Here is a 14,202-nt window from a genome sequence, read left to right on the forward strand (position 1 = left end):
CAATATACACTTTTATAACCTCAAGGGCTTTCATTTCACTAACAAGTAAGTCTTGTACCCACAACATTCCTTTTACTCACCATGAAGAACAGATAATGAGTTAATATTTAAGCCACTGGAATTAAGACATGATATGCTTCTCAGAATGCACCATTGGCTATTTTCCCTGACAGATGCACCATAGATTAGTTTCAGTTTATGACTGTACATGAGTATCCGCATTACATTTCTTTTATCCACAATACCAGCACAGTATATTTGCCGGTATTGTCACTCTAGCAGGTCATTATCATACATATTTTTGAGTCTCTAGAGTATAACCCCTAATAATGACCATATACTATGGTAACAGCCAAAATCATACTCAGACCCCGTGTTTCAAATGTAATTTCCAAACCTATCAAGCCTCACACAGCCACTGCAAAACAGCTGTTTCCCACTCCCTGCTCATCCATGAATTCTTCACTGATCTGCAGTGTGGTGCTGTGGCTCTTCTCCTGGCTCTTGATTCTGTGGTCTGACTTCATGCATCTCTGGTCAGGCTGTGTCTGACTTGCACTGGTTGATCTCTATGGTAAATGAATTTACCATTGCATAATCTGCCATAAGAGATGTAATATACTAGATGTTCAGCACTTGAAAGAAAAGTGCCTAACAGATTTTGCTAAGGACATCATAATGCATACACAGCATAGTACATAACTAAGTAATATTAATGCTTCCTGGGTCTCAGCCTAAGAGCAGCAAAATGCAGAAATCACACCCTAATTTCTTTGCTTTCTTTTTATTCTTGTTTTCAGAGAAACAGACGTCTTATGGGCACTTATAACGTATGGGAACCTACGAGGAAAGGCTGATAAAGTTGGGATTGTTTAGTGAGGAGAATTGAAGGCCCAGGGGGAATCTTATTAAATCGACTTCCACATTCTCATGGCATTAGTCTAATCCTTTCACCTCGTATTACTGGTATTACACTAAGTGATTCTCCGTAAGAAAAGAGTTTGTTAAGATAAAGATACCTGGCCTATTCACTGTTGCAGCCCAATATTTCTGTCAGGTTGATTTTTTTTCTTATGACACAGCATCTCTGCTTCATGAGAATCCCAGTAGCTTGCAAAAATGTTACAATAACAACATATTTTCTTAATTTAGCTTTCTGGTTAATCATACTTAATCTTCCCCTTTCTTTTCCTTTCCTTTTCCTTTTCCTTTTCCTTTTCTTTCCTCTTCCTTTTCCTTTTCCTTTTCCTTTCCTCTTCCTTTTCCTTTCCTCTTCCTTTTCCTTTCCTCTCCATTCCTTTCCTTTTCCCTTTCCTTTTTCCTTTCCTTTCCTTTCCTTTCCTTTCCCTTTCTCTTTCCCTTCCCTTCCCTTCATGAACCCCAAATCTCACTTATAAAATTTAATGGTCAAGTTTATACTCCACTATTTTGGAGACAAAGATATAATTTTTTTTACTCAATGCATTTAATTTCATATTCATATATATAGATACAGCCAGTGTTTCTATGGCTACATCTGAAACATGATTACTTTAGAAAATGCAAGAGAATTCCGTATTAGAGTATTGAAGCAGATATAAGTTTTGTGTCAGATTCTGCCCCTGACACTGTATTGGCCTGGACTGTGCAGGAATGGTTTCTATTCAGCAGTCAGGGTTTATGACTTTAACACTCACAATAGCTAGGAATAATATTTTAAGGAATGTAATCAAATTAATTTAATTGACAGTCCAAATATTTAAAGTCTAAACAGTTGAAGATACAACATAATTAGGCCTCACATCTGTGGTGTAATTGACTGTTATTATATTCTGAATTTCTCCCTCTGAATATTTCTCAGACACTGTTACTTAGTCTTTATTCAAAAAGCTATAATAAACAGACTCTTCAAGAGAGGTATTTATCTGCACTACACTCGGCAAAGAAAGTATATTTTTATGAGATCCAAAATCATGTTTGTAGGTGCCATACCAATAATCTTGCAAGTTTGCCAGCCCTGTCAACTTGTATCGTCAACATAAAAAGTGAAGCTAAAAAGTAGACTTTAAGGAAGGGAGCTCAAGAACTGTTTACTTGCCTTTAGCAATCAGAGAAGCTGAAGGTGTTAGGACTTGCTGAGAGAATCGTGTTCTAGATGATGTCTTACAGAAATACTGCATATAAAAAAAACTTCTCTAATTTTGTTTCAAAACACAGGGCTGAAATTCAGCTTTAAAATTGACAGCTGTTGTAATACATGCCACCTTACCACCTCTTTCAAAAGAAAAAATATGGTCCAAGTTATCAGCATTTGGGATCATAGAATCATAGAATCATAGAATCGTTAGGGTTGGAAAGGACCTTAAGATCATCTAGTTCCAACCCCCCTGCCGTGGGCAGGGACATCTTACGCTAAATCATATCACCCAAGGCTCTGTCCAACCTGGCCTTGAACACTGCCAGGGATGGAGCATTCACAACCTCCCTGGGCAACCCTATTCCAGTGCCTCACCACCCTCGCAGGAAAGAATTTCCTCCTTATATCCAATCTAAACTTCCCCTGTTTAAGTTTTAACCCGTTACCCCTTGTCCTGTCACTACAGTCTCTAATAAAGAGTCCCTCTCCAGCATCCCTATAGGCCCCCTTCAGACACTGGATCAAGTATGTTCCGAAGCTTGATTCATATTTATAACTTCAAGACCAATATAGAATCACTGTAGGGTAGCCATAGCTACAACAGGGACTTGATAGCTTCACAACAGGCTTAGAAAACAACAAAAAAATTATATATGCAACTGAAAGAGTCAGATTGTCAGAAAAGAGGTGCAATGAAGTTAACTACATCCGAACTAAACCTTTAGGAACATGCCTAGGGTTATGAAACTGTTCCAGAGAGTTCTGTTATCACATAGTCAGAGAGAACCTGGCACAGACTTTCAATGTAAAACTTCAAATCATGTAAATTTTTATCCTATTATGTGCTTATTTTCATATCTCATACTACTTTCAGTAGCTAACCTGACTGTGTAGTCCTTAATCAAACTTCTTAATTCCTCTGAAAATCAATGTCTATAGAAATGAATTTGCATTTCACAGCAGACATGGAAAAATGATGAATCTTCCTTCTGGCACTTTATTCAAGACATATTAAAGAATATCACAGCTTTTTTTTGTACCTCCTCAACTTTGCTCAGTAAAAGCAAGCAGTGCTAGACTGTCATATTATAGATAGTGCCTTTAAAAGTGATCTACAGTAGGAAGCATAAAAATACAATTAGGCTAAAATATTTGAAAACATTCTTGCATCTAAGAATGACAAAGTGTAATATCTCTCTCTTCTGCCTTGTAGATATCTATATGTCCCACACAGCTGTATCTGAAAATTAATTCCTTCAGGTTTAATATGACTATGTTTAAACTCCTTTAAATTCAAACCTTTAACCTGAACCAGTGCTTAGAATTATAAAACAAATTTTGTCCCAAAATCATTGGGATTTGGAGAGGGCAGTTCATCTGTGAACATATTAATCTTCCCATCCCAATTTCTGAACATTTTGTCCTCATCAAGCTGGCCTCTTAACCACTTCTCCAGTTTTTCTGTTGATTAGAGTGTTATGCCAGTTTCAAAACTATTTTTTGCATTCTTAGTCAATAACTACCTGTGTCAGCATTCAAGTTTTCCAGTACTTATTCAAGAGCTTAGCTTTTCTTAAGGAACAAAGACAGAATGTTTGCTAACACAAAATCTTTTGCGTAGGTTACTAAGCAAAATAAATATATGTTAAAAAATATCTATGTGCCAAAAAAAATATATATATATGTGCTAAAATGGATGCAAGACTTCACTCATTTAAGTTTTTCAAAGGGTTATGTGCATTTTCAGAGTTCCGGCAAGGTTCAGTGGCTTAATAGTAAGAACAGAATCCAATTGGAAAACCATGTTCTTTCTTTTCAATGAAAAAAATTTATGTTTTGGGGTTTTTTAAAGGAAAACCCATGTTTTGCATGAAGGACAGATTTCCCAAAGAAAAAGGAAGATTTTACAAGGAAAAGGAAGGTGATGTGGAAGAAATGTAAAATATGAAGGCAAGCAGCAAAGATATGGTTTGACAGTGGCTGGTAATGAAAACTAAACACTGAAGGGGGAAACATTTGCTGAATTGATTTCCCTACCAGAACTCCTGAGGGATAGGAGTTGGAATGGATCCTAGTATTTTCATCTCTGTGTTTCTCTACAAAATATGCACCAGGTTATTTGATATCAGCAATATTTGTGGATAATTCTATGCTGGGAGCACTGTCAATAGCAAGAAAATGGAAATATTCTATAGGAAAGCGAAGGGCATTTGATACTTAATTGCATTTTTGTTGCTGCTACAAATGCTTACCAGTGTGAGGTATGTGAGAAAGAAAATCACCTGGGTATTGTAGGTAATCTCCAACTGTAAGTCAGTAATATGATCAACCTGTGAAATAAGACAAACATTATTCCTAGTTGCTCCCACCTAGACATTAAGTCCAGGATATGATGAAAATTTGAATGACCATAACCCATGAGATCACATAAATTCAAAAATGGTTAATTGAAATTAGGAGAGAGGAAGAAGTACAGTGGTACCTGTTAAAAGCCACAAAATCTCTCATAACTTGCATGGCCACTTGACAACTAAGAACTAACCTTTCCATAGTACCTCTCCTCATGTAGCTACTTGATGGTCTGTAGTGCAATTCTCATTGACTTCAGTTGTAACTATTGTTCATCACTCCTGTCAAATAGGCATCAGGGTTTCAAATGGGTCACTGTGACATACAGACTGAAGGGTTAGCTATCATTGTTCACTTTGTTACACTAGAGAAAGGAAAGACATGTAGAGTGAAGAGCTAATAAATGTGAAAGTAGCATTTCCAGAACTTAAGAAAATTAAGTTTTACAGTGTGTCAATATTCCCTCTGAAAATGGTTATAAATTGAAAAGATGGTTAGCCTAAATCCTTTCATCTCCTTCCAGAAAAGTCTGAAAAAGACTGGTTTTGAGGGAAAAGTGCCAGTTACAGTTCAGGGTATTGCTGAGCAGGGTCAAGTGGAAAAAGAAAAAAGAACCACAGGCAAGTCAAAGGTAGATTTTTTTTCTGGGGTGTTTGTTTGTTGTTGGGGGGGGTGTTTTTGTTGTTTGAAAGCAGAGATTTTTTAAGAGAAATTAAGTAAAAGTTTTTAGCAGACATCTAAGAAACCATTTCCTAGGTTCAATTATTATACAGAACATAACATCTTGGGATTTTTTGTTGCATACAGTATTGCAAAATTACATTCCCTGGGACATATTAACTCATTGTGAGTTCTATAAGAAAAGAAAAATAAGGTACTGTATGTTTTTTGACAATGGTATTTTATAGAAATTTGTTGCCTTTAGGAAACATTAAATTTGTGTCTAAAATTCTTCTAATATTCAATAGCATTAAGAAGGGTACAGAACCCTTCAGGCTGGAGCCAATCAAAGCTGTCACTCAGAGCTGCACTATGAAATCAAGAATTAGATTTCACTGAGCCATTGTAAGAGAAAGCTTCACAGATATTATCTATTCTAGCATACACTGTGCAAAGATTCTCCCCTTGAGCTTAATTTATTTTTGAATTATCTACCTATAAAAGCAACAATATGTCTTTAGGTTCAGTGATTACTACATTCATTATCTACGTAATTCACCCATTCCTACCTGACAATATGTTGGGTTTGAACAGTCAATATCTATTGTCTTCTTGTGAACTGGAGCTTCAGTAAATGAACAATAATGAGCCTTTTACTGTTATTTGGCCTCAAAGCATATAAAACTTCATGACTGGCGATGTGATGAAAAGAGAAAGAAAAAGCTAGACACAGTTTTACAAAAGGAAAGCTCTTCAGAAGTTTGAAGCTGAACATTACATTTAGAAGTGACACTGGGTGTTTAGTCCCATATATCTTTCCACATAGAGGAGCAAAAAGAAATTATGACAATCATGTCAAAGTAAATGGTTGTCAACTTTCCCTAAAACAAACCCTGTCTATCCCTACCTCTTTAAAATAAGAAAGAAAACTTGATAAGGCAAAATTAATTTGATTTTACAGATTTACTGACTGCTTAGTCCATCCTTGTTCCAGAACCAGATACCTCAACAGAAAGTCTAACACACTGCAACAGGGACCCTGTATAATCTGAATGCTTCTAAGTGTTTTTCAACATACACTGGCAATCTGAGTTCAACTTCTTAATCCTATTTCCCAATAATTTAAGTCCCTATTTATTGCAGTGAGGTTCGACCAGCTGACCTCTGAATTTGCCTTCCAACCTAAACTATTCTATGGTTCTATGATTCCATGCAGACATTCACACATAGCATAGGACACATGAAAAATTGTAAACACAGTTACCCTGTGATCAAGGAAATAGAACCATATATATGCTATTAGTTGTACAGTGAATTTCAACAGCTCTCAATTTGGCAAAAAATTAGTAACTTGGTTCATTAGCTTCATATCTCTGGCTTTACTGCCTTTTTGTCTAGCAGCTAACGTAGATGCCAAATGTTCTGTGAAGTACATGACCGTACCTTGTCGTTTGCCTCAGTTTGTAATATGCATCTCATCCACACTATCAACATATGAAAATATTTTATAGAGTGGTAACAACTCCTATGTAGAAGCATCGATTTAAATTCTGAAGAACAGTAATCTTTAAAGGCATAAGCAAAGACAATACATTGGTGGAGTGGGGTTTTATCACTGGCAAAGATCAGTATCACACCATATTAATGTAGTACACTTTTTGTAATGAAAAAAACCCAAACTGCATAGATATGTTACTCAAGTAGATATTGTTTCCATCAATAAAACTTTTCAGAAGAAATGCAAAATCGTACAACTGAGGATATGCGTCACTTACTTAAAATTAAGTTTTAGTTTTCAAAGAGGTAGTCACAAAAATTTATTGATATATACCTGAGCTAAGCAATAAACTTCTCTTTCAGTGATTCACTTACATTTAACCTATCCATCATTTTCCTAAAAATGGTAAGCACCAAATACATTTGAAGATCTTGCAAAATTTTACTGAAATTGGCCAGTACAGCAAAAAGACATGAAAAGGGAAAATGTGTTCTGATATCTGAGGTCTGGGTTATCCCATGGATTAATGATTTGCAGGTTTTTCCAGTGAAGATGCAGGACCTTTGGGAACAGTCACTGGACATCCTGAACACTTAGAGAAAACATTGCATAGCTGAAGTTATTTTCTTAATTAAATTTTACAAAACTGAAAATTCCTCCTTTGAGTATAGGGGCAACCTGTGATTAGCCTATGTCTTTTAGCACCCTTTTCTTCCTCAGTCACATAATCTTTCTCTGCCTGGTCTCAGCAGAGTACTTGAGTAAGACCATTTTACAGCTTAGTTTTCCTTAAGAAACTCTCAGAAGGTATTCTATAAAAAGCAAGTTTTCCAGGTGGAAAGGCTGAGCTCACTATAGGAGCTGCTTTTAATATTTTTAATCTGAATTTTAATTCTTTGTAACCAAATATCAAGCTACTCATTAACTCCACCAAGAGTTATTTGCTCTTCTATAGGAATGAATATGAAATGACTTCCTAAATTCCCCTACTGCTTGCTGAAGGGCAATGCAGAATATTGTTCACAGGGTTCTTGAAACCTGTGGACAAGACGATGTTTGGCAGATTTGGTCATTGCCACGCCTCCTCAAAAGCAAAAAGAGGCAGCTGGGATGAGAGTAAAGCTCAGATAAGAAGAATTGAATAAGCTAGTCCCACCAAAGTTGCAGATAAGACTAATTAAAATCCTTGTATTATCTTTATGCTACATTCTTCCCACGTGTTCATGCTATTTACAGCTGCTCTGTGATCTCAGGGGAATCTCACAATGTGCATTTGTTTGCAAAGAATACTGATTTGTCTAAATGATAGCTAAAAAGAGCAATAAAAACAGAATATGGAGGTTAAAGGTTTAAACTTCTGTTTAAGTTTATACCCATACTTTTGCTTTAAATAGAAAATATTAAATATGAGCCCGCAGTCCCCTGATGATTGTTTCTTTAATAAATTAATTGATTCCACTTTGCGTTTAAGTCAACTAGGAGACTTATGTTGCAAGAACGGTATTGAAACCCAGAAGAAAGACCAATAAAATAAATTCCAGTCCCGTTACATTATGTGAAATGGCATTTTGTGATTAGTGCATTATACTATGTTAACACTTGATGCTCTATTTGACGTAGACAAACAAACAAATTTAAAAAGCATTTTACAAGAAAATATTTTCTTTCTATACACAGATTAAATTGTTTTGAGTAGAAAATGTTTCTGACTTCTTTGTATCAAATATAAAAATTATAGATTAATAGAGTAATTATATCTTGCCACAAAAAAATTAATTTTCTGGATAAAACTAAGCAAAAAACCTTCAGGCATAAAATGCTGAATTCCAGGTATTTCTACAAAATGATTGCCAAGTCCTGTTACAGCAATATTGTATCATTTATGTACCAGAAGGATCACAAAGCAGCCTACTAGACTGGACTAATTTGAAATAATAATAGCTTGAAATCACACTAGACTAACTAATCTAACAGACTGCTTATTTCTGCAGATCTTCAATATTTGTCTTTCTTCCCCCTTTTATTTTTCTCCTCTGTGTGTGAAGATAAAATTGATGAGAAAGAGTAAATCCAGTCTTCTCTTTATCCCTGTTTCTGAGAGTCCTACCATCAATGTAACTGAGAAGCATCCTTAGCTTGCTGTAATTGATTCTTTCAGGGATATCTAAGAGCTGACTTAAGAGTTACCTTCCTAATAAATGCTAGCTTCAAGTACCCAATGTGCAGTTTCATTGTAGATGAGAACATGGTTCCAGCTGTTCAAAAACCCTCCCCAAATTGCTAAGCTCCTATTTTCCACTAAGTACTTAGTATTTCCATTAAAACTGCAATGGTGAAAGCAAGCAGCATGTCAACAAAGTAGGCACAGATCTGTCACTGATCTAATCACAACATATTAAATCAGTAGGTGGCTTGCTGCAACACAGTTATTCCATGGGGTATGTTCATGTCCAAAATGATGGAAACAGTTGTGAGAAGCATTGTAACCAACTGAAGTAACATTGATGACTAATCTGAAAATAATTATTTTTTCCTAGTAATATGACAAAAAAAAAAAATTATACCTTTCTACTGGTAAAAAACTTCATAATAAATTAGAAATCGGAAGGAATTAGAGATACACACCACTTTTTAGAAGTGATGTATTTCGGCACTTTGAACCTTCTCTCCACCTTTTCTCAAGTGATTCAGGCAGTACAAACCCTGAAGCTCAGATAATGATCTGAATGTTAGTTGGAAGTCATAAGTGACCTGCTGTTTTTGAATAGAGGATGGAAACAGTGGCTATTCATAGTAGTGGCCTGTACTGGTCATTCCTTTGTTCTGAAGGCAGAACTTCCTTTCCCTCTTAGCAGAGGTGGCAATATGAAAGTTACATTAATTTGTTGCATACATTTTGGTGTTAAACTTCAAACTTTAGTTTGGCCAAGTCACCTTGTGAGTGATGAATACTCTGGCACTCACTTCCAGTCATACTCTGTATGGTGGTTTAATTGCGTTTCAGTACATTGCGTACTCTTATCAGAACCACTAGGATTTGAGAAAATATATTGAATTATCTAGCTTCTGTGCAGGTATTCTGTAAGATAGGACTGGTTTCAATTAGTATCTGCAACAAAGACAACAGCATGAGTTAGTAGACAAAGCTAGAAGAATAAAGAAAGATAAGGATATCTGAAAATATTTTTTGCTTTGGACAAAAACCAGAACGCTTAACTTCGTAGTCTTCTGAGGATGAAACATCTCTACTTCTGGACACAGTACAGACAAAATAATACTTGTACAGAGAGCTTCATTGTTTTACTTAGGTGACTGAGTATTACAGTATGAAAACTGAAAATGTCTGAGAGTAACATAGGCTGATTGAGCTGTAGCATATGCTTTTTTTTCCTGTCTGTAACAAAGTACATAAAATGTCAGTGGAGAAAAGGTGGAGGGAAGGTTCAAAATGGTGAAATATATCACCTCTCCTAAAAAATGGTGTGCATCTCTAATTCCTTCTGTATGTTCTATTTCTAATGGTTATGTATGTCCTTATCTGTATGCTGTCACAGAAGTGCAGAATGCAATGGCTTCTTTTCTGCTCAGTCTCTTTTTAAAGCAAAGCACTTTGTCTGCTCACAGTCCAAGGAAAAGCTCCCAAAACCTCCCTTCACAAAGATTAATCACAGTCTTTTATGTATTCCAGATCTTTTTTTCATTTCTCTCTCATGTGAAAAGACTCTTTTGAACTCCCTCCATTCAAGCGTGTTTGATTAAGCGTTCAAAAATGTCATTACCCTTACTTCTCCTGGAAATAATCTTTCTCACTTGATACGGTCCTTCTCTGAGGCTCAGACCCATGACTGATTGCCCTAAAAGCTGGTTTACACAACAGGAAAATTAAAAGCTCACATTTTCTTCTGAACTTCTTGATCTGTCTTCAGCGTAGGGGAAGAAAAAAAGAAAGAGGCAAAATCAATAATGGATGGTTTTGTAATTTGTTCAGATGCAGGGAAATTCTTTCTCTCTGAGCAGAACTCAGAAACCTCCTTCTAATCAGCATAATAAATCCGGGCCTCATTATTCTGCCTCTATTAATTTGTTGCTATTGGAATACTGGCATTGTTTCTGTGGCATACGCAGCTTAAGAGGCTGAATTATAAGACCAGTTGTTTCAAAAATGTCATTACAGGTGTGAGACTGAAATACTGATTTTAGCTTAGCCTGAGTGGCCTTTCTGTTTGTCTCGTCACAGGACAGAGGTGGTTATAAGTACAGTGATACCACAATAGCAGGAGGCACACAGTGTGCCTCTCCACCCTGATGCTCCTGAGTAGTGAGAGGCAGAAAAAAAGCATGGTCTGACCCAAACAGCTATCCAGGGGGAGTTTTCTGGAGCATCAAAGCACATGATAAGGGAACCTACACAAAACTTCCTGCAACTGTAGGAACCTCTCTAAATCATTCAAGCAAACTTTGAAATGCCAAATACATGATTTAGTTTATGAGGCATGTGGAAATGTAGCAGTTCTGCTAAGTGAATTTTCTTTTCCATCATGAGGAATAAGAAATAGCAAATTATTGAAGTGATTGTCTGGCATTTCAAAAGCATGGAAAATGTTATAGGGATTGTCATCTAAGTACAGCACAAAGCTTTTATGGAAATGGGCTCCTTAATCCTTATGCCTCACTTGAACACTTGAGGAGTATGTATTTTGGAATCCTTCTTATAAGCAAAAGACCTTTCTTGCAGAAGCAGCATTTCTGAACAGGTTTCTGATTGCTGAGACAGTAAGAAGAGCTTTTGATTTGATAAAAGGATTGCCTTGTTAGAAACCTTATCAGAGCAGCTGGAGAACACTGCATAAGAACGTCTAAAATGATGTGAAAAATCACTACAGAAGTAAGTGGGAAAAACCAAGGGCTGCAAAATCTAAACTATAACTTCCTATTTCTTAACAAGCACCCTCAGTCTTAAAATGCCAATTTTTGAATTATAGAAAGTGAAGTGGTTTACATCACTTTATCACCAAAAAGATAAGGAATTCTCCAAAGCAGCAGTAGCAAGCAAGCAGTTTTAAAATATCAATACCATTTATCAACAAGCATTCAGCTTTCTTGAAAACAAAGCTTATCTACAAAAGAAATTTATGGTTCTATAGGAAAAACCTTGCAGAACCCATGAAAATAAATCCAAAAAAAAAACCAAACAAACAAAACCCACAAGAACTAAAACACCTTAAAGAGTCAGGACTTCACACTAAATTCAGTATTCTAACCTCTAGGGCTATTTAAGGTACATCACAAATACCGTATTTACGATTCAGGGACTATTTTCTCTCCTGCGTCCTCCAGCCTCAAAGAAAACACAGCATTGCTTAAGAACATGTTCCTTTGGTGGAGAAGATGGCTATGGACTTATTCAAGAAGAAATCCTAAGTTATTTTATTTGCTTGCTACCTATGTAAGCATCAGAAGTCATAGCTGCAGTCTGAGACATCTGCCGGGAAGTATAAACAACCTCCCTGCACATACAGATACAGGCACTGAGGATGTCAGCAGGGAGAGCAGAGCAGGTGCACTCACACTGGGCTGAAATACTGAGCAAAGATGCAGTATACTCAGAGTAAAGAATTCTATGAAGCACCCCCATAATTCATTATATTCTTTTAAACTTGCTGTGAGTTTCAAAGCAGAAGTTGATCAGCTCATTAAAGAAAAGCATGGATTTCACTATGTACACATCCAGAGGTATTTGAATGATAATAATTCAGTAAGCATTATGTCCAGGACTTTGATTGCAGAACTTAGGTGGCACTGCTTTTTAGCCTACTGAAAATAACATTGAATTGAATTCCTCATGCTCAGTTTAAAAAAAAAAGTAACATTAAAGTAAATAACTTAGATGCCTTGCTTCTTCTACTGAATAGACTGAAGCTACTACAGACTTGCAACAAGGTGTGATAAATTGCTCAAATGATGCATAACCTAGGAGGAAGTGCAAGTAATTTTCAAATTAAGCAGAACAACACAATAATTTGAAGAGTAATGAAGTCTTTTCTTACAAAGCCAAAGAATTAAAGAACTGCCTGCTCTATAATTAGCAAAACCTCAGTTGCTACTGGATTTCATGCAGTCCTAATCTACAGGCAATTCTTTACACATCCTTTAGAGTGTCCAGATAACAAGACTGTATTAGCATTCTTTCCACCACGTTAGGGAAAGAGACATACACAAACCACTTTTAATTTCCCTTCTTTCTACATTTGTTAGGGATTCTTAGAGATACTCGAAGTGTCCACAGGAAGCAAGTGTCAAAGGGACATTTAGAAAAAGGTATTAACTGCCACCAACAAAAGGAGAATGCAAACATGGAGGAAAAGTCAGAAGCATGAAATTAGGACATGAAGAAATTTATCAAGGCACCAAGGTATGAGCATAAGGGACAAATAAGGAGAGTTAACGCATAAGCACAGCAAGAACTCCCTGCATCTGCCACCATTGCCTCTCACAACACCTCCTGTGTAATGGAAAGAGGAACTATGTCACTGGCAGAGATAGGGAAAACTTTATTTTGTCCCCTTATATTTCCTCCTCTCTGCAAACTGTGACTCTTCAACTAAGTTTTTATCCTGATAAAAAGCACAATGTGAATGAAAAAGTAGCCTTAGTCAGGTAAATTTGAAGTTAATCTATCCTCTATTTCTGCTTATTCAAGTAAAACTGTAGTTTTTGTTTTGTATAACTCCTAGATTCCCTCAGAAACTTCAAAAGAAGAGCTAACTTCTACCCCAGCTCTCCTGGAAGGTATCAGTGGATATTTTAAAATGTGTTCTCCAATCCCTGTCCTTAATTCAGATTATAATATTTTAAATATCTATTCCACATTATCCAGTTTGGATATTAAGCCCCCCTTCCGGGTTCCTAGATGAATTTGACAAAAAAACCATCAATAGAGGAAAATAGCAATATTGGGAAGCAAAATTTAGCGTAGGAATGATACAGCCACAATAAGATTGATCATATATTTGTGAATATAATTAAGCATATGCTAAGAGTGAATAGGATAAAAAAAAATTTCTTCCACCTTATTACTAAATGCATTAAAGACGGATTATGAATGAATCAAAAGTCATTAACTGTAAATTATAGGTCTAGGAAGCAAAATGTAAAAAAGATTTATTGAGGAAAAAAATAATTACATAAATATAGGTACATCTGTTTCAACACGTCATCACTGAAGCCTTGGCCAGTCTTAGAACAATATTGATCAACAGCTTTTAAGACTACTGCTACCTGTAAAGGCATGAGAAATTGTTTAGTTAAATAGCTAATGTGCCTAGCTTGCCTTTAGGTACTAATCAGTTAGTTCTTATTAAAGTAGTGGGTATTAAAAGATCTAAAACTTTTGTACTTTCCACCCTCATTTTTTTTCTGTTTGGACAGAACTGTTTTTTCACTAGTTGTGAGAAATGTAAATTACTTAAGTACTTTTGCTCCAAAGTTCAATATTTTCCAGACTGTCTCAACATACTGGTAAATGCTATTACAGTATTATGAATCTACATAGGCTTGATCTGCAAATAAAATAGGTAGA

Source organism: Pezoporus wallicus, unplaced genomic scaffold, assembly GCF_028554395.1.
Source record: "Pezoporus wallicus isolate ANWC-B61680 ecotype Strahan unplaced genomic scaffold, APGP_CSIRO_Pwel_v1 contig_227, whole genome shotgun sequence".
In the NCBI taxonomy this organism is placed as follows: Eukaryota; Metazoa; Chordata; class Aves; order Psittaciformes; family Psittacidae; genus Pezoporus; species Pezoporus wallicus.